Consider the following 21,879-nt stretch of genomic DNA (forward strand, 5'->3'; position numbering starts at 1 on the left):
TTAAATAATTGGAAAACATGGCTTATAGTGATAAACTCAAGGAGCTCAGTCCATTCAGTTAACAAGGAGAAGGCTAAGGGGTGAATTGATCACAGTCTTTGAGTACCTACATATGGGTAACAAATATTTGATTATAGGATCTTCAATCTAGCAGGCAAAGATCTGATTTTTAACAATAAGGATAATTAACTATTACAATAATTTACCTGGGGTTGTGGTAGATCCTTCATCACTGATTTGGGTGTTTTTTTCTAACAGATATGCTCTATTTCAAATAAGAATTAGTTCAGAGAATTTGGTGGCCTGTGATATGCAGGTCAGAGTAGATAATAACAATAGTCTTTTTTTGGCCTTATAATCTGTGAATTTATGAATTTTCTTAACTGGTCTTTTTCCCCCACATCTCTGATTAAGGTCATATTGTGACTGGTCTTGTGCACATGCACAAGGGTGAGTTATGAGAGGGAACAAGAAACTTTTCTACATTGTGGTAGTGGAGTGCAGGCATCAGGTTCCCTAAATCCAGCAAAATGTCCACGTAGATTTGGACAAAATATAATGCACTGGCCCCGTCTCCTGTCTTCACTTATGAGCTTTAGGTGAATATATAGCGAAGTGTGATTCTGTGATGTGGTGAGCACCCCAACTTCTGTGTAAGTCAGGAGTACTCAGCTTCTTGGAGGGTCAACCCCCAAAGAGAGAATCTGGCCCTTTGTGAGGAAAAAAATAATGTTTATCTTTTTTTTCTCTCCTAGAATCCTGTTTAAGCAAGAACAATGCTACATCTATACTGTGACCTTTACAAATTGATGAGGTAAAGAGAGGTACCAAGAAAAAAAGCTATTTTAATGTATTCTGCTGCCAGAACATGACAGTTTATGAGACACCTGGGAAATATGCTGTATTGTACTTTGATATATATGTTGTGCATTCTTTTAATGTACCAAAAATAGCTAGGGAGCTCCAACTCATAAATGGCAGTTTCGTAATTACCTCCAACTATTTTGCTAATGAAAACAAACAAATAAATAAATAAATGAGTGTTGATTTCTTTCAGAGGAGATTTTGCCAATTTTTCAGCTCTATTTTAATTACTCTTCAGAAGATATGACCTTTCAAAGGGATCTAATCAGAATGGTTTCTACAAAGGGAAATAATGTCTCACTAATCTGTTAGATTTCCTTGAAGCTGTCAGTAAAGTTGTGGGAAAGGAGAAGCCATTAACATAATTAGGCTTCCAAAAGAGCTTAGACCAGTCCCACAGAAGACACAACCAAAGAAGTTAAGTAGTCATGAAGTGAGAGGCAAAGTACTGTCATAGATCAAAAATTGGCTAGGAGACAGAAAGGAAAGAACAAGAATAAATGGTCAATTTTCATCATGTCAAAAGGTTAATAATGGGGAGCATGGAGGTTCCATATTAGGTTTAAAGTTGTTTAATATATTCCTTAATGATCTCAAAAGAGAGTGAGTAGTAAAGTAGGAAAAAATCACAAATGACAAAGTTACCGAAGTTAAACAAGTCCAGAGAAGACTGTGAGGAACTTCAGAAGGCCATAACCAAGTTAGGTGAATGGGCAACATGATGGCAAAGGAAGTTCAATATAGAGGAATTACAAGTATTGCACATTGGGGAGGAGGGGTATATTTAAACTATGCAGACACCTTGTTGGGTTCTAAATTGTTATGATCTGCTCAGGAAAGGGATCTGTATATCACTGGGGAGGATTCGTTGAAGACTGTGGCTCAATTGCATCTGAGCTAAGAAAACAAAAGCAAGATGTTAAAATGAATAAGGAATGGGATGAAGATAATATGGATGTTATTATAATGCTATTATATAAATTAGTGGTGCAGACTCATCTGAAATTATGTATGCAGCATAATTATATATCCTGTCTCAAAAAGGATACTGCAGATTTACAAGGGGTTCATACAAGGGTGATAAAAATTAAGAGTCATGTAAACACTCTCATATGAAAATAGATTGAAAAGATTGGAATTGTTTACCTTAAAAAAGAAGACAAATGAAAGGAAATGTGATAGAAGAATAGAAAGTAATAAATGATATACAGAAGGTAGATCAGGTAGATCAGATCCTTTTTAACACAAAAACAAGCAGACATTTGGTGAAACGGATAAAAATAAAGGAATACTTTTTTTCAAGCGATGCATAATTAGATTGGGAAACTCATTGCCACAAAATGTTATTGAGGCCAAAAACTTAGCAAGATTCAAAAAGGGCATTTATATGGATAACAAAAAATGTTATAATAGCTAATGCTAACAAATGTTGAAAGGGATATTAAACTTCATGATTCAAGAGTTAGAGATTAGCTTTAACTATTGGAGATTAGAGGAGGAGCCCTGCTATGGCAGATGGCAGTTTATCCCTCATCTGTCTACTGTGGGGAGTCTGGTCACTCTCAGAGATAGGATACTGGATGAGATGGGCCATTGGTCTGATCCAATTTGACAATGTCTATGTTTCATAAAGCTGCTATCAACATAGGTATATGGGCACAATCCAAATAATTGCACAGTCTTGATGCTCTTTATCATGTGGGGTTGTTTTCAAATGTTTCTTTGTTTTTAAATGAGAGATATTGCCCAGACATTTTGTAGCCACCATTTCTGAGGATAAGCTTGCACCAAGCATAGTGCTGAAACTGAAAGAGCTAAAATTAACTACAGTTCATACTTATTCATACAGGATATGGAGCAGAGAATCCACCAGTCCTGGGCAATACCATTAGTAGCCTTGAAAGAAAGATTCAAAGGAAGAATTTTCAAAAATGCCCAGCGGTGGCCTACATCTGATCTCTAAAGGATTTTGACAACTGATAGAAATGGAAAAGAAACTCCCATTGACTTCCATGGGGGAAGAGTTAGGCCAACACTGAGCACTTCTAAAAATCTCACCATCTAATGCATAAGACGTGCATAAATTCTCAGCACACAAGGTAAAATACCTGCCTGCTATTCAAGTCCACATAACATAAGTTGGAGTTTCAGTTCAGGTGAGTTCCTCCAGCTAAGTAGCCTGAATATACTCAAATGCCAGTGGAATACTGGTATCTCTTTAGATATGAGTGAAACCTCTTTCCACATTTAGATGCAGTGTCTATACCAAGCTCTTTGATTATTTATCAAGTTTTCTACGTTTTGTTTGTGAATTTAGTGTGAGTGTCCAAAAGGCACTGTGTGAGTTTCCCCACTAGTTTTGCCATATACAATTTCAGACATGCCAAATCCTTGCTTTTCTGGTTCTGCATCTCTCTCCCCTGACCTGACTAGCAATCATGCTGACAGTGGCATTTTAAGTCTTCATCAACATAATGACATTTGCTGCACATTTAATAAAGGCAGGTGTTTTCAGAGTATCTGTAAATTTAGACAAGCTTGAGAAATGTGCTTTGGGGCCATATAGCCCATAGTTGCTACAGTGGTTGGAAAAGGCTGCAGTATAGTAACAGACTGGGAGTAAGCCAGTTGCCACCCACAGGCCCTGGGTACAGGAACAGGGTATAGGAATCAAGGAGAGGGGGGGCACAAGCTGGAAGTGGGGGCTTAGTCAAAGCTCTATCTTCAGTTAAGCTTCAGATGTTAAAGCTTCTCCTTTAGAATTACGCTGACAAAATAGTTGGGATATATTTATGGGAAGGGTTTACTTCGGGGTTCATGATCCCCTATTTGGGGGGAAAAGTCAAGCTATTTCCAAAACTTTGAATTCCTTAATAGAGTTAGATCATATCATAAAGAAAAAGATTTCACAAAAATTAAAAGCTAATAGAGTAGCAGGATCGTTCAATCATTTACCTATAAAGAACCAGGAGGATCTCTCTTAGGCTTGGTCCCTAAGAAGGCCCCAGTGAGTATTACTTGCCTGTCATACCCCTGGGGCAGCTCAGTTAACAATGCAATAAACCCAACCTTAAGTTCTGTTGGCTTTTTCTCCGTTGATGAGGCTATGCTCATGGTCTGGTTTTGTGTCCCAGGGTTACCGAAGGCAAAGTGTGATATCAAGTCTGCTTTTCAACTGCTGCTGGTGCACCCTTCTGACCTTAACCTTTTGGGTTTCTTTTTTAAGGGACAGTTTTGGTTTGATAAATCTATGCCCATGGGATGTACAACATCCTGTTCACTATTTGAAAAGTTCGTATGCTGTTACACTGGGCAGTGTTGCAGGAAACTAGATTATGGCATGTAGTACACTACTTTGATTAGATGACTTTGCAGACAGAACAGATTCAGAGAAGTGTGCTAGCCTGATGAACACCTTCCAGGCACTGTGTGATAACTTGGAGATGCCTATAGTGGAGTCTATGGAAGGGCCTTTCACTATGCTGACCTACATGGGGACTGAGGTAGACACATTGGTGGGTAGATCTTGACTCCATCAGGATAAGATTCAGGAGCTACTGGACTTGATTACCAGGAGTTGAGTGAGCTGCAATCTATTATTGGGCATCTTAACTTTTCCTGCTGGATGGTGGCCCTGGGGCAGGTATTTCGTACACAGCTTTCAGCTGCCAATTTGGCAATATGTAGGCCTCACCATTTCATAAGAGTTACCAAAGAGATTGAGGATTTGAGAGTGTGGGAACAGTTTCTGAGCCACTTTAATGTGGTGTCATTTTGGAGAGAGGATTGTAAACTAGAAGCTAATTTAGAAAGGTAACAGAAATGAAAGGGAGTGGAAGGTACTCATTTTATCTTCCGTGGCTCCTCAGCCTCATTCATACGGGGAAGATAACCTCACTAGTTAGGTGCCTATATTCATGTGCGTAGTTCTTAGAGATACTGGATATAAGCACTTTGCTTGCCCTCTTCTGATGGTAGCAACGATACTTGTGGACAAAATAGTAGGAGGTAATGCCTGATCCGTGGGAGCAGGGGAGCTAAAGTTTGTTGTGTTACCACTAGAGTATGAAGGGGGCTCAAAAGACTCCTCATGCAGCCCTCCTGCCTGGCACCCCTGTGAAGACAGAATTATATTAATTTGATCACCTGGTAAAACAGCACCTCTCGTTGCAAGTTCTCTATGCAACTGGTTGAAATTGTGACACCAAAAATGACACTGCTTTCTATGGAAAGAGTGCAGTCAGAAGTGATGTTAAAATTCTAATTTGCAGCATCTTATTAAACCCCTCAACAAACAGAAACACAAAGGAAAAATGTTCTAGGATCTCATATGGTTTCTACCCATCAGCAAGACGACTTCTTTTCACGTTAGAGGACAAAATAGCTGGTTCATAGCCTGCTGGCAATATTGTTCAAGCATTCACCAGAGTGAAGAACAAGCTTAAATCAGAGCGTTTTTTTCAGGAGAATCTTACCATTCTTCACACGAGCTGGTGTTATCCTATTCTAGAGGTAGGTTAAATATGACTCCCCAAAGGCCACTGAGCAAGTCAGTAGTAGAGTTGAGAGTGGAGGCCAACTTTCCTGATTCTTAGGGTATGTCTAAACTACGGGATTATTCCGATTATACCTGAACCGGTTTTGTAAATCAGATTGTATAAAGTCGAGTGCACGCGGCCACACTAAGCACATTAATTCGGTGGTGTGCGTCCATGTACCGAGGCTAGCGTCGATTTCCAGAGCATTGCACTGTGGGTAGCTATCCCGTAGCTATCCTATAGTTCCCGCAGTCTCCCCCGCCCATTGGAATTCTGGGTTGAGATCCCAATGCAAAAACAGTGTTGTGGGTGATTCTGGGTAAATGTCGTCACTCAATCCTTCCTCCGTGAAAGCAACGGCAGACAATCATTTTGCGCCCTTTTTCCCCGGATTGCCCTGGCAGACGCCATAGCATGGCAACCATGGAGCCCATTTTGCCTTGTCACTGTCACTGTATGTGTACTGGATGCTGCTGACAGACGCGGTACTGCAGTGCTACACAGCAGCATTCATTTGCCTTTGCAAGGTAGCAGAGACGGTTACCATGCCTATTGCACTGTCTGCCATTGTAAATTGGCGATGAGATGATGGTTATCAGTTGTTTTGTACCGTCTGCTGCTGTCATGGGTGCTCCTGGCTGGCCTCGCTGAGGTCGGCCGGGGGCGCATGGACAAAAATGGGAATGACTCCCCAGGTTATTCCCTTCTTTATGTTTTGTCTAAAAATAGAGTCAGCCCTGCCTAGAATATGGGGCAAGTGTACTAGAGAACCAGAGAGCACAGCCACTCCTTGTCAGAGCCCCAGAGATCCCTCAGAAATGATGAGCTGCATGCCATTCTAGGGGGTGCCCCTGCAACAACCCCACTCATTGCTTCCCTCCTCCCCCAACCCTCCTGAGCTACCGTGGCAGTGTCCCCCCATTTGTGTGATGAAGTAATAAAGAATGCAGGAATAAGAAACACTGACTTTTTAGTGAGATAAAATGAGGGAGAGGAAGCCTCTAGTTGCTATGATAGTCCAGGCAGGACATTAAAGGGTGTAGGGGGAGAGGAGCGCAGCCTCCCCCTGCTATGATAGTCCAGGCAGTACAGAATCTTTTTTTTAGACATGAAAGGGGGGGGGCTGATGGAGCTCAGCCCCCAGTTGCTATGATGAGGACGGTTACCAGCTGTTTTGTACCATCTGCCAGGAATGACCGGGAGTCATTCCCATTTTTACCCAGGCGCCCCTGGCCGACCTCACCGAGGCCAGCCAGGAACACTCACGGGCTGATGATGAAGACGGATATCAGTCATATTGCACCATCTGCCACCGGGAAGGGGATGCTGGTGTTCAGCGCTGCAGCACCCCGTCTACCAGCAGCATGCAGTAGACATAGGGTGACAATGAAAAACGGCGAGAAACGATTTTTTCCCTTTTCTTTCAGGGAGGGGGAAGGGTGTAAATTGACGACATATACCCTGAAACACCCGGGAAAATGTTTTTGACCCTTCAGGCATTGGGAGCTCAGCCAAGAATACAAATGCTTTTCAGAGACTGCGGGGACTGTGGGATAGCTGGAGTCCTCAGTACCCCCTCGCTCCCTCCATGAGCGTCCATTTGATTCTTTGGCTTCCCATTACGCTTGTCACACAGCACTGTGCTGTGGACTCTGTATCATAGCCTGGAGATTTTTTCAAATGCTTTGGCATTTCGTCTTCTGTAACAGAGCTCTGATAGAACAGATTTGTCTCCCCATACAGCGATCAGATCCAGTATCTCCCGTACAGTCCAGGCTGGAGCTCTTTTTGGATTTGAGACTGCATAGCCACCCGTGCTGATCAGAGCTCCATGCTGGGCAAACAGGAAATGAAATTCAAAAGTTCGCGGGGCTTTTCCTTTCTACCTGGCCAGTGCATCCGAGTTCAGATTGTTTTCCAGAGTGGTCACAATGGTGCACTGTGGGATACCGCCCGGAGGGCAATACCGTCGATTTGCGGCCACACTAACCCTAATCCGACATGGCAATACCGATTTCAGCGCTACTCCCCTCGTCGGGGAGGAGTACAGAAATCGGTTTAAAGAGCCCCTTTATATCGATATAAAGGGCTTCGTTTTGTGGACGGGTGCAGGGTTAAATCGGTTTAACGCTGCTAAATTTGGTTTAAACGCATAGTGTAGACCAGGCCAGAGTCTCCGGCTCTAATCAGAAGTTTTGGCTTCCTTGGATCTGGTCTCTGGAGAGACTAGGGAACGCACAGTATGCACCAGGGTGATCCTTATTAGAATATTGAGCAATTCCTCACCACAGATTTATTATACTGCAGTTAATTATTATTCCGCCAAAGAGTTTATTGGCAGTTTTCCCAAATTTGCACACAACACAAACACAAGGATGCATCAACAAATGCCATTCTACAAACATAGAAAAACAAAACAACACCCTCCCCCCCACCCTCCCACACACACATATTCAAGGTACAATGAGCATTGAATAGGTGACTATAATACTCTGCCAGTTCTGTGTGTTCAATGTCAGAGAGGAAAAGATCAGCATAAGGAGGACAAGCTGGGCAACAGCACCCTGTAAATTTAACCCAATACTGCTTTGAGTCAGAAACAAAGAGTGGATTTTTTTCTTATTGTTTTAACTGTGCTGACCAATGGATTTGATTTAATTATTCACGGGAAAACTGTGCATGAGCAGTTCCTGAAAGCACCAACCTCCCTGAGGTGAATGAAAGCAGGAAACTTTTGTTTCCTTCAGCACACTTGTGACATTAATTTTACAAAGTTTCTAGTGCAAGTCACTTTTACTACTAAAATGGATCTAGAATGGTTTTCTTTTCTATTGATTTTATTTTCTCATGGCATGCTGCCATGCGCTGTTTTGTGTTAACTGCAGCAAATCAGCATTTTCTATATGAGTCTCTGTAGTGTGTGAGTGTTTCGTTTTATTACTGTTACGGCTTGGGAACTGTAACTTCTTTTTTAACTGAATTTCTTATTATTTTCTTTGGACTAGGATACTTAGAAGCTCTAAACTTGATTCAATGTTAAATACTACCAAGACATGTTGGGGTTTTTTTGTGGGTTTTTTTTTGGCTGCAGTTTTTTATTTCTGAAATATATTTTAATGTACGGACTTCTCTGGATATGGTGGCTATAACAATCATGTTTATATATATATCTAGCAAAAAGAATTAGTGACTAAAAATTGAAGAACAGAAGTAGTGCAAGATGTGAATGCTGGCATAATATTGTGGCACGTGTAACTCTCATGGAAAAGGCTTAATTGGGAAGTGCCATTTTCAGAATATGATATCAATAAAAACATGTCCTAAAGGGCCAACAAATGTATGTTCTGATAATTTACTGATTTTAGTTTCTGCAGTGTTGTTGTAGCCATTTTGGTCCCAGGATATTAGAGGGACAAGATGGGTGAAATAATATCCTTTATTGGACACTTTTGAGCTTTCAAGTTACACAGAGCTCTTCAAAGAGCTCAGTGTAGCTTGAAAACGTATCTCTCTCACCAACAAAAGTTGGCCCAAATAAAGGTATTACTTCACCCACCTTGTCTCTTTAATTTAATTTTGTGGGTTTTTTGTTGATTATGTTCTCACTTGATACCTTGCCGTGAAAGTATTATAAGATTTTCTCAACTGCATGCAGTTCAGGGGAATGCCTGTGCCAGTACCCAATCAAAATACCTCTGCCAGGCTCTAGGGTAGATGTGCAAGGGCAGACGTCCTCCCACAGACCATGAAGCTACTTCATTGAATTTACTCTCAATCAATGGATACTCCAAAAATAGGACCCCCCCACAGCATCTACCAATAGCTAGAATAAGTTTCGATGTCAGCCCCATGGCTTACCTATGTGCAAACTCCTCAAATCTGGTCCCATAGGCAGATTTGAAATGTAAAACACTGGCTCTCTGATATCTTACCTCATGACTGTAAGTGCTCTTCACATTGAAAATTCGGGTAATATTCTAGTTACTTGCCTAAATAATTTTGTCCAGTGATATAAAGCAATGAGATTTCAGTATTTTTCATCTTTAAGGTGTCTAATTTGGAAAATCTTACTACCATTCAAAATTAGGTCTGTCGATTAATCACAGTTAACTCATAATTAATTCAAAAAATTAATCACGGTTAAAAAATTAATTGAGATTAATTTCAGTTTTAATCGCACTGTTAAAGAGTAGAATACTATTATATATTTTTGATATTTTTCTACATTTTAAATATATTGATTTCAACTACAACACAGACTACATAGTATACAGTGATCACTTGATATTATTTTTATTACAATATTTGCATGTCAAAATGATAAAAGAAATACGGTTTTTTTCAAAAAGAACAGGAGTACTTGTGGCACCTTAGAGACTAACAAAAAGGTGCCACAAGTACTCCTGTTCTTTTTGCGGATACAGACTAACATGGCTGCTACTCTGAAACCAGTGTTTTTTTCTATTCACTTCATACAAGTACTGTTGTGCGATCTCTTTATCGTGCAAGCACAACTTACAAATGTAGATTTTTTTTTGGTTACATAACTGAACTCAGAAACAAAACAATGTAAAATTTTAGAGCCTACAAATCCACTAAGTCCTACTTCTTGTTTAGCCATGGTATGAAAAACAAGTTTGTTTACATTTACAGACGATAATGCTGCCAGCTTCTTATTTACAATGTCACCTGAAAGTAAGAACATGGCACTTTTGTATTCTGCATTGCAAGATATTTACATGCCAGATATGCTAAACATTTCTATGACCCTTCATGCTTCAGCCACCATTCCAGGGGACAGGCTTTCATGCTGATGATGCTCGTTAAAAAAATGTGTTAATTAAATTAGTGACTGAACTCCTTGGGAGAGAATTGTGTCTCCTGCTCCGTTTTACTCACATTCTGCCATGTATTTCATGTTTTAGCAGTCTCGGACGATGACCCAGCACATGTTTTTATGTTTTAAGAACACTTTCACAGCAGATTTGACAAAAAACAAAGAAGGTAACAGTGAGAGATTTCTAAAGATAGCTATAGTACTAGAAAAAAAGTTGAAGAATCTGAAGTGCCTTCCAAAATCTGAGTGGGACAAGATGTGAAGCATGCTTTCAAAAGTCTTAAAAGAGCAACACTCTGATACGGAAACTACAGAACCGAACCACCAAAAGAGAAAATCAATATTCTGCAGGTGGCATCTGACTCAGATGATGAAAATGAACATGCATCGGTCTACACTGCTTTTGATTGTTAATAAGATTAATCTATCATCAGCATGGATGCATGTCCTCTGCAATGGTGGTGGAAGCATGAAGGGACATACAAATCTTTAGTGCATCTGGCATGTAACTATCTTAGCATGCCGGCTACAACAATGCCATGCAAAGAACTGTTCTCATTTTCAGGCGACATTGTAAACAAGAACAAGACAGCCTTATCTCCTGCACATGGAAACAAAGCAATTGACTGAACAAGAAGTAGGACTGAGTGGACTTGTAGGCTCAAAAGTTTTACATCGTTTTGTTTTTGAATGCAGGATTTTTTGGTACATAATTCCATGTTTGTAAGTTCAACTTTCATGATAAAGAGATTGCATTACAGTACTTGAATTAGGTTAATTTAAAAATACAATTTCTTTTGTTTTTTACTGTGCAAATATTTGTAATAAAAATAAATATAAATTGAATTCTGTGTGGTAATTGAAATCAATATATTTGAAAATGTAGAAAACATCCAAAAATATTTAAATAAATGGCATTTTCTTATTAACAGTGTGATGTATTGTGTGATTAATCATGATTAATTTCATTAATTATTTTATTATTTATTAATAATTGTATTATTATTTTTAAATACTTGACAGCCCTTTTTAAAAGATAAACATTTGCATAATTACCTTAATTTATTCCAAGCAAACTTTCAAATTCCTGTGAATGTTTTTGTCAGAACATTGTATACTTTATCACATTGTATCCCAATTTGTTTTTAATTGGTACTCGGGCTCCAGATTTTTGGGTCCCTCCAATTAAAAACTGTAAAACCAAGTACATATGAATAAGTACCAATCTTCCTTTAACTATTCATTTCCTTACTTTTAAATGCTTGTGGATATTTTTGTTTTATTCAGAGTAGGAACATTGTTTAAATTAACATATTTGGATTCTTGTTTACGATACCATCTAATTCAGATGATTCTAAATATTGTCAATTTTATTAAATCTGAGATCTGTCACTGACATATTGCAGGACACAGTGTCACAGAAGAATACTATAAGCACATCATCTAACCAAGCCCAAAGAGCTAAAATTTCTATAGTACAAAAGCTATAATCATTCTTAACAGGGTACAAACTAATATGACTGCAACTCTATATAATTCCATTCAACTCTAACCACATATATGGTTTTCTGGATCTCAGAAGACATTTTTTAATTCTTTACTGCTATCTGCAAGCTACTGTTCATGCAAACTATCATGAGCAAACCACCCTCCCAATAGAACCTGACATAGGTGGTCATAGAACTGAACAACTGAGAATGAGTATGAGTCAACATATAAAAAGTTAACAGTTTTATAACCTCTGATTAAGACATTTATTCCCAAGGAGCCTGACTCAGTGAGAGGCTGATCAGTAAACAACTCACATGATCAGACCCAAAGATACAAAACAAAAATCCATTTTTTTAAAATTCATATGCATCACATTGATCTCCTTAATTCACATGACCTTACAACCCATTGAACCTTAATTATTAAAGCTGGTTGTGAATTTTTTGACAAAAAAAAATTCACTGGAAAATGATAGTTCATCAAAACCTAAACTTTTTGCAGAAACATATTTGTTTTGATGAAAGTAGTTTCATGTCCCTGCACTGAATCTAAATCTCTCAGATTGGTCCAGCATACTATCCCTCTCCACTTCCCTCTTCAAAGAGATATGAATGGTCTCAGATTATCCAGATGCAAAAGGGAGGGGAGAAGTTGAATTTTTGAACTATTCATGGGACAGGAGAACCATTTCCTTTCCAACTCTATTTATAAGAAAGAAATATCTTAATAGAGCATAGCAAGTTATGTATAACATGCTTTGAAAATTAAATAACAAAACAAACAGAATATTGCTGATCAGAGCCGAAGGTTTATTAACGCAAGTTATGGACTGCTAATTAAACAGTACAGCAAGAACCATGTAAAACAACTGAAATTTCCCTAATTTATAAAATGCATTAAGTGATCCCATTAAATGCTAATACAAAGTGTTAACATCAGCTATTAATACTCTAGTTCAGTAGCATATATAGTAAGTACTGAGGCATTCCAGCTGAATCAAGAGCAATGCTAAAAGCCCAGCAATGTTAGTAGAGCTTCAATAATTAAAGTTGTGCTTTTGACAGTTTTAGTTCACACATTATTTTTAATGCTTAACATTAGTACAAGTGAAAAATAAAGATGGGAACAAGGAAAATCCCCTAGAAATGTAAGTTTGTGTGTTCCAATCACTAAATCCTTCCTTCTCATCTCCTCAAAAAAAAAAAGAAAAAAACTTCTCATCTTTATTTGAGGAGTCACATTTTGTTCTGCTTCATTCAAGCATCCATTGCAAGGGGTTATTTAATGCTGAAATGAAGTATAACAAACTATTCTATTTCACAACTGAGTGCCTTTATGCACATGCTCCAGTCAGTATAACCCTCCAGTCCCATCTGACAATGACAATACTTTTTCTGTTACGCTTTTTTGTAACATGGAACACTGATTTCATGGAATTGGGTGTTTATTTCAAACTGCTGAATTATATATGCTATTTTGAACTCATATTGTTTTTGATAGAAAACTTTGAAATAGTTGCCTGCAAGCATATAAGACCAGATTTACCAAGACTATGACATTTCCTACACAACACATTTTTATTGGGGGACACAAACTCAGTCACATGGCAAAATCTTTCCTTTCTCCAAGTTATATTTGTACATTCACACTCAGTGCTTCTCAGTGTGTGGGAAATGCATCATCTTTACATCTGCCACAGCATAATATTGGGATATTGCAAATAATGTTGCTTTGGTCCAAGTTAACCAGAAACAATTGCTATGAGGAAAGAATATTGATAATGGCCTACCCATTTTGTCAGTGTGCAGTGCACAGTTTATATAACCAGTTGTTTCTTTAGAGAACGGTGGTAGAATACACTTGCCTAGAATCTTTCATCCAATGTTCTCTAAAGAGCTTTACTAACGTAAATATTACCAATAGGGAAATTGAGGCACAGAGACCCTAAGGGTCCAGTTGTCTGTTGACCTACATCTTTTGTAGTCAGTTACACCTGTGCAAGGTGAGTACAAATCGGAATGGTATAGTTTTATGATCATTTTGTTCTGGTGTAAATGATTACACAAGTTTAGTTCAAGACAATGGAAAACTAGGCAAAATCACATAGCAAATCAGTAAGAGTGGGAGAGAGACTCGAGGCATCCTAAAGTCTTAGACTTTTTGGCTAATGTTATCTCTTGAAACATATTTAAAAGGAGTTTAAACAGTTTCCCACCCTGGGTAAAATCCCAGTGCATTTGAGTCCCATAATTAAAAGTCAGGCCCTCATTGAGTGTTTGGATTCAATAACTATACTTTAAGTCTCTGTATGGAGATGAAGGAGACCTCTGCAACATCGGTTATGCACATCTTTCCTACAAGGCAGCCAAGACTACTCTTATCCTGACATCTACCTCCCTGCATACAGAATCCTTTACATTGTCTGATGTCTGTCTAAATATCCTTTTTACCTTAATTTGCTTTCAGAACTTCATTGATCCCTGAAGCCAAGAGGAGACACAAAAAGTGGAGACAGTCAGAGGATATAGGTATACACTCTCTCATCTAAAGACTGTCTCCCCACTGTGGCGCTGACACTCCAGAGTGGCAGATCAAGCTCTCAGTTTTTCCACTTCTATGTATTTGGAATACTGTTTATACATATTTAAATATAGATCTCACCTTTTTGTAATCCCACCGTAGAAGAGCCCAGTGAACATATGAAACCATAAATATAAGGTTTTGTATAAGGCCCATTTAATAAAGTGCCTTATGAATAGTTAGAGTAGTATAAAGCTGTATTGGTTTCTTTATGGTAGAGAATTTGTAAGAGTGTTGAAGCTATTACTGGGGGAAATAGTCGCTTAACTATAAAGGCCTGTGAAAATATTCATAATCACAGTACTGAGTATTCTATTGTAAGGGAATACTCAAATCTGCTGAGATGAGAGTTATCTAGGACGAGGGTTCCCAAACTTGTTTCGCGGCTTGTTCAGGGTAAGCCCCTGGCGGGCCGTGAGACACTTTTTTTACCTAAGCGTCTGCAGGTACGGCCATTCGCAGCTCCCCGTGGCTGCAGTTCACCATTCCCGACCAATGGGAGCTGCAGGAAGCGGTGGCCCACCCACGCCTCTTCCTGCAGATCCCATTGGCTGGGAATGGCAAACCACATTTCACAGCCCGCCAGGGGTTTACCCTGAACAAGACATGAACCAAGTCTGGGAACCCCTGTTCTAGAAGTATTAAGGAAAACTAACCTAGGCCAGTGGCATAAGACCAGGCTATCCATCATCCCTACTAGAAGTTAAGGTTTTCAAAATCTTGGGTGTTTTTTTGATATTCATAGCCAAATTTCCTATCAGTCATGTTCCACATTGGGGTATTTTTTTTCTTAGCTATTAGTTTTATCAAGGCTCTTCCATATTAGTATGCTGATTCTGATACCTGCAAAAGGTATCTATCAATAGGAGTTAGTTAGACCCTGGTTTGCATCCAGTGTAACTCCATAGTGTTCATTGGGTTGAATGGGATGTATGTCAGCAAATTTCCACCTTTACACTATGCATTGGAGACTGTACTCATATACATTACAAATGGAGGAAAAGCTCTTGTAAGCTACCGATAATCTATTAGCTAATACCATCATAGTAAACTTAGTTAACCACACATAACTATCACAAATATTTCTTAGTCAACATTTTATCTTACTGCTGTCATATATGATCCCAAACTCATCACAGCTCCTGTAATGTCCACAGTTTTTTTATTCAAACAATTTAAATCTCATCTTCTAGATCTCTCTCCCAGTAATTCTCTCTTCTTCCCTTGGAATTATTTCTGGGAGTGATGGCAGAGTATAGATAACAGCCTGTAAACTTTCATTATATTGTATGTCTCTGAGACCTAGACAAATGGCTTTCTATACTCTTCCTGGGACTTATAAAAGGTGCAAGGTGAACTCTTCCTGCCCCTAGCTGTTCCAAGAATAGGGGGAAGCAGCACTTATAATGGTCCCTGGTCTATAGCCCTTCATAGCCCTCCTCCTCCTGCAACAGGCTTGGAAATCAACTATCATTGCAGCTATTTTTTGGTTTCTAGGCCTGAGACATGCACCTCCCCTAGTATTCTCTAGTGCTTGAGAAACTAATAGAGAAAACCACATATATTCCTTGCCAAGCAGACAGAGACCCATGTATACAATCACAACAGCGGAGGAAGGCTTCTACTTGCTTGCTACTGCAGGAAAGGGTGGCAGGTATGTCCCTAAGAGAATTTTTGTGGATTGTGATGAATAGTGACTACCAGGCTGCCTACTGAAGAAGCAAGATAGGGGTACTGGCCAACAGTTTTTCCATGAAAATCCGGGAAATGTTGAGTGGTCATCTACTTCCCTGATAATACAGTGAATGTTGGGGCAGGAAAGATTTCTCTCATACTATCCCTACCAATGTTTCTAAAGTTGTAAGTGTGGTACATACTAGTCCGTCATGAAGTTTAGAATTCTAACTTTAAATGGTTTCAGGGAGTATAGTCCTGTGAAAGCCACACAAAGTGAAATGAACAGGTTTTGCACTGCTCTTCCAGTATGTTCACAAAGGCTTCAGGTAACCTTTAATGTGAAGAACATTTTCTTTCCTTTTACTTTTCATTTCACTGCTTTTCTTTATAGCTGTCACATAGATGCCTATGCTCCTTCAACTAAGTAAAATAAATAAATAAATAAATAAAAATAACAAAGACTGCTTTGTTTGGAATCTTTCATAAAAACTGTATTTCAAAATACATTGCAGAGTTAAACAATAGTGCTACAAACATCAAATAAAAATAATAGCAGAGAGAGACATTAAGAATGTTGCACAGAGACATATGTTTTCAGATGGGATTTGAAAATGTCTGGAGAGTTGACACTGCAGAGAGACAGAGGAGGACTGTTTCAGGTAGTAATAGCTGCCAGGAAGAAGGTGCATGCACCGATTATTAATATTACAGTAGATATTCATTAGAATGGGCGAAATAACAAACCCTTGTCTAACTCCCGTTCTCACATGGAACCACTCGCTCTGCTGTCCTTCATGGCGAACACAACACTTATTGCCGGCATACATATCTTTGAAGATGTTAATCACTTTCAAAGGGAATCCATATATTTTTAAGATATTCCAGAGAGATGGATGGTGGACACTATCAAATGCCTTCTTGAAATCGAGATAATTAATGAACAGTGGTGAGTTCCATTCAAGAGATTGTTCCATTATCGTACGTAGTACAAATATCTGATCAACGCATCCTCTCCCACTCCTAAATCCTGTTTGTTCTTCCCTCAGGTTCTCTTCTACTGCTTGTCTTATTCTCTGTAACAGAACTCTGCAGAAAATCTTCCCGAGCACTGATAACAAGTTTATACCTCTCAAATTACCACACAAAGACAAATCACCCTTCTTTGGTAATTTCACGATGATACCTTTCTTCCATGCTTCAGGTACCTTCTCCTCTTCCCACACCTTGTTGAATAGCTCCTTTAGAATCCCGGCACTCATATTCAGGTTGGCTTTTAGCATTTCTGCGGTTATTCTATCTTCACCTGGTGCCCTGTTTGCTTTTGTCTGTCTAATAGCCTCTTCTATCTCTCGCTCTATGATAGGGCCACATTCTACCTCCATCTGAAAACTCGTTTCCTCTATTTCAACTACCTCTTCAGGATTTGATCTATTTAAAGTCTCTCTAAAATGCTCTGCCCATCGATTGATTTGTTCTTTCTCTTCTATCAATATTCTCCCATTCTTTCCTCTAACCGCTGTTGACCTATTGCTGAACCCTCCTGTCAAAGTCCTCTTGTTTTTGTATTTCTTGTGGTCACAGATTGGGTGATGTGGAAAGCCACTGAAGATAGGCCAAGAGGGATCGTATGGGGACTCTCTGGTCATATTGAAGACTGTGACTTTGCGGATGACATCGCCCTGATTTCAAGCTCTCAGACGGACCTCCAAGAGAAGACTGATAGAGTAGGTAGAGTAGCAAGGTGCGTAGGACTTAATATCCATGCCAGTAAGAGCAAAATAATGAAAGTAAAAACAGCCAGCTCGACGAAGACAGTGTTATCTGACGTAGAATTGGAGGAGGTGAACGACTTCAAATATCTTGGTAGTTACATATTGGCTGATGGCAATATTCAGAAGGAGATATCTACCAGAATCGGTCTTGCAGCAAATGCATTCTATAGACTTCAGAATATTTGGAGGTCAACCATCTTGCAAATGAAAACCAAGGTAGAGATCTACAGGTCGAACATCCGCTCTGTGTTGCTCTATGCGGCGGAAACATGGAGGATCAACAAGAAGATAGAAAGTCGGCTTCGGGGCTTTGAAGGAAGGTGTCTTAGGCGAATTCTTAACATACATTGGCCGCAGCGTATCACCAATGTTGAAGTGAGCCGATTAACGGGCATCAACAATATAGTGGATGAAGCCAAACAACAAAGATGGAGGTGGCTGGGACATGTGTTGAGAATGGATGCTGACAGACACCCTCGTATTGCCCTACAATGGACACCACAAGGAAAAAGGAGGAGAGGTAGACCATTGGGGACGTGGCGAAGGACCATTGAAGAGGAAATGAAAGGTATGGAAATGAAGTGGGATGAAATCTGCTGTCTCACTCAAGAACAAAATGAATGGAGGAGAGTGGTTGGCGCCTTATGCTCCACAGGGAGTGAAGAAGAAGAAGAAGAAGAAGAAGAAGAAGTTATTCATTAGTAGCCCTTCTGCTATGTTGCTCCTAAGCGACTGTTGCTGTCATGAGGAGTGTCATCTGACCAAAAGCAGTCTGCTTTTTCTGATACATAAAACAGCTACAGTACATGCTAACAATCTATTACTGTAACAATACAACATATATTATGATAGCTAAAGTATTACGTTAATATACCTATTGTACATTTTAAATATGTGCTCTGTTCTTCATATTGTATGAAGAAAGTGGAATTAATTGAGTTAAGGTTATAAAGTATCAAATTTTAGTTTTATGTTTAAGAACAATCAAACGTCAAACCTGACAACAAACACAGCCTCTTGCTCTTACTTGTAAACATTTTTTGAATTTGCACTTAACAGTCATATTTTGAACGATCTGTAAGTCACCCTGGATAAGGGTGTCTGCTAAGCAAATAGTAAAACTTAATTTAATTTAGGTTATTACTCTATTATTATTCCACATCAAAGTGTATTCCATGTATACAGTATCAACTTGTAAATTAATTATAAACTCACTCATTTCAGGTGAAAGAACTCTGCTAATTTGCTTTGTTTCTTCTCAGTCACAATTTTTTTTTGAAGATGGGATTCAACATACTAGAGATACTATAGACCAATGGTTCTCAAAGCTGGGCCTCTGTTTGTTCAGGGAAAGCCCCTGGTGGGCCAGGCCAGTTTGTTTACCTGCCACGTCCGCAGGTTCAGCTGATCGGAGCTCCCACTGGCTGCAGTTCGTCACTCCAGGCGAATGGGGGCTGCAGGAAGGGTGGCCAGCAGATCCCTCGGCCCACACTGCTTCCCGCAGCCTCCATTGGCCTGGAGCGGCAAACCACGGCCAATGGGAGCCACGATCAACTGAACCTGCTGACGTGGCATGTAAACAAACTGGCCTAGCCGTCCAAGGGCTTTCCTTGAACAAGCGGTGGACGGGCTTTGAGAACCACTGCTATAGACCCTGTCACCAAGTCCCTCTAGCTAAGAAAAGTGTCAAAGTGTGTACAAAGCCTTCGGAGTCTGTCAGAGGTGGAACTTCATCAAAATCATCCTCCCACTCTCTTGATTATCTTCTTGATTATATGTTTCATCAACACAAACTTGTTTCTCTGGCCTTGCAGCAGCTACAGTGCTCAGTAATTCCTCATTAGTTAGCTCGCTGAATGTGAGCAAATCCTCATTCACAGCCACAGCAACTATTGAGTCTTTTTTTTTCTATGTTGACTGGAAGTATTACATCGCTTGGAGGGCATCAAACTCTTCAATATACTCGTTCTGCACACCTTCCAATGGCAAATTTGCCTGCCTTGAAACAGTTGAAAGTTGTCAGCTTTATATCTTGCCATGCCTTAGCAACAAGATGAACGCAATCTAACAAATTTATAGTTTTCAGGACTGTCTGAACATCTTATTTGTGGTGTGCATCAAATCAACAATTTGGTTTGCAATTTTTGATTGGTAATGTCCCTTCACAAGCTGCATGGAAACTTTTTAAGGCATTGTAATAGAGGCTCAACTTAAATGAATATCCCAAATTAAAAAAAAACATAGTAAGAGAACCGAAATAGAGCCACCATGGCTAAACAACAAAGTAAAAGAAGCAGTGACAGGCAAAAAGGCATCCTTTAAAAAGTGGAAGTTAAATCCTAGTGAGGAAACTAGAAATGAGCATAAACACTGGCAAATGAAGTGTGAAAATACAATTAGGAAGTCCAAAAAAGTATTTGTGGAACAGTTAGCCAAAGAAACAAAAAGTGATAGCAATTTTTTTAAAATAAATCAGAAGCAGGAAGCCTGCTAAACAACCAGTGAGGCCATTGGACAATCGAGGTGCTACAGGAGGACTCAAGGATGATAAGGCCATTGCAGAGAAACTAAATGAATTTTTTTGTATCGGACTTCACAGCTGAGGATGTGAGGGAGATTCCCAAACCTGAGCCATTCTTTTTAAGTGACAGATCTGAGTTACTTTCCCAGATTGAGGTATCATTAAAGGAGGTTTTCAAACAAATTGATAAATTAAACAACAATAAGTCTCCAGGATCACATGGTATTCACCTAAGAGTTCTGAAGGAACTCAAATGTGAAATTGTAGAACTACTAACTGTAATCTGTAATCTATCATTTAAATCAGCTTCTGCACCAGATAACTGGAGGATAGCTAATGTGACTCCAATTTTGAAGGTGATCTTGGCAATTACAGGTCTGTAAACCTGACTTCAGTACTTGGCAAACTGGTTGAAACTATAATAAAGAACAATATTGTCAGACATATAGATGAACATAATGTGTTGAGGAAGAGTCAACATGGTTTTAGTAAAGGGAAATCATGCCTCACCAATCTACTAGAATTTTTTGAGGGGATCAACAAGCATGTGGACGAAGGGAATCCAGTGGATACAGTGTACATAGATTTTCAGAAAGCCTTTCACAAGATCCCTCACCAAAGGCTCTTATGCAAAGTAAGCTGCCATGGGATCAGAGGGAAGGTGCTCTCATGGATTGGTAACTGGTTAAAAGATAGGAATCAAAGGGTAGGTATAAATGGTCAGTTTTCAGAATGGAGAGAGGTAAATAGTGGTGTCCCACAAGGGTCTCTTCTGGGACCAGTCCTATTCAATATATTCATAAAATATCTGGAAAAAGTGGTAAACACTGAGGTGGCAAAATTTGCAGACGATACAAAATTACTAAAGATAGTTAAGTCCTAGGCAGACTGCGAAGAGCTACAAAAGGATCTCTCAAAACTTGGTGACTGAGCAACAAAATGGCAGATGAATTTTAATGTTGATAAATGCAAAGTAATGCACATTGGAAAGCATAATCCCAACTATACATATAAAATGATGGAGTCTAAATTAACTGTTACCACTCAGGAAAGAGATCTTGGAGTCATTGTGGATAGTTCTCTGAAAACATCTACTCAATATGCAGCGGCAGTCAAAAAAGCGAACAGAATGTTGGGAATAATTAAGAAAAGGATAGATAACAGGACAGAAAATATCATGTGCCACTATATAAAACCACGTTATGCCCACATGTTGAATATTGTGTGTAAATGTGGTTGCCCCATCTCAAAAAAGATATATTGGAATTGGAAAAGGTTCAGAAAAGGGCAACAAAAATTATTAGGGGTATGGAACGGCTTCCGTATGAGGAGAGATTAATAAGACTTGGACTTTTCATCTTGGAAAAGAGACAGCTAAGGTGAGATATGATTGAGGTCTATAAAATCATGACTGGTGTAGAGAAAATCGATGTTGTTTAATACTTCTCATAACACAAGAACTAGGGGTCACCAAATGAAATTAATAGGCAGCAGGTTTAAAACAAATAAAAGGAAGTATTTCTTCACACTATGCACAGTCAGCCTGTGGGACACCTTGCCAGAGGATGTTGTGAAGGGCAAGACCATAACAGGGTTCAA

The sequence above is a fragment of the Mauremys mutica genome, chromosome 1 (assembly GCF_020497125.1).
Source record: "Mauremys mutica isolate MM-2020 ecotype Southern chromosome 1, ASM2049712v1, whole genome shotgun sequence".
Taxonomy (NCBI): domain Eukaryota; kingdom Metazoa; phylum Chordata; order Testudines; family Geoemydidae; genus Mauremys; species Mauremys mutica.